The sequence below is a fragment of the Mandrillus leucophaeus genome, unplaced genomic scaffold, assembly GCF_000951045.1.
Source record: "Mandrillus leucophaeus isolate KB7577 unplaced genomic scaffold, Mleu.le_1.0 Scaffold1339, whole genome shotgun sequence".
Classification (NCBI taxonomy): domain Eukaryota; kingdom Metazoa; phylum Chordata; class Mammalia; order Primates; family Cercopithecidae; genus Mandrillus; species Mandrillus leucophaeus.
In genome coordinates, this window is record NW_012101298.1 from 38052 (window position 1) to 38891 (window position 840).

The following is an 840-nucleotide window of genomic DNA, read 5'->3' on the forward strand; positions in this document are numbered from 1 at the left end:
TATGTGCTAAGCATTCTTTCATGTACTTTATAAGATTAATGTGTCTAATATTCACAAGGACTGTATGAGATAGATATTGTCCAGTTTTGTTATGCTCTGCAAATAAAATGCCCTGACAAATTATATTCTCTCAATCATCTTTCTTTTGTTTGCAATCAACATTTTATATGTATTCACTTATTATGTATCACTGCTTTGATTCCTCAGAATTTATTTAGAGGTATACAAATATTTTGCTACTATAGGAATTAGCAAAAATTTAAGGTTAAACTTTCAAAAATGTTATTGCCCTCATCATACTGTAACAAGAATTAGTAATCAATGATACACTAAGGATTAAAGTCAAGTCCTAGAAAAATCCCATGGTTAAAATATTAAATAATATTAAGTGACACAGTTTGGTCCCAAGTACATATTTCTGAAGAAAATATATTTTTCTTATGAAAATTTCTACAAGATTTGATAAATTGAGATATTCCAAGTCCATCAGTTGAGAACATGGTTTCTTATTTTTTGATCTCTGTTGGTTTGTAAAGTTTGTTTTGTCTGAAATTAGGATTGCAACCCCTTTGCAAATAATTCCTCAGGTAGCTCATCTAAGCTCTGAAAGGCTACAATAGCTCTCAAAATCTCAACAGAGGGAAATAAAATACTTCACAGTTGTAATGATTTTCTCTTTATATACTTTCTGCAAAAGTATAGTGAGAATACTAAGTATTTGGGAACTGATTTGAAAGTTCATAACTATTAAAAATTGCAAGAATTTTTATGGAGCATATTTATTTCAGAAATCAGTATCAAAGCCTGAAAAAAGTCTTAAATGTCTACATAATTCTCACA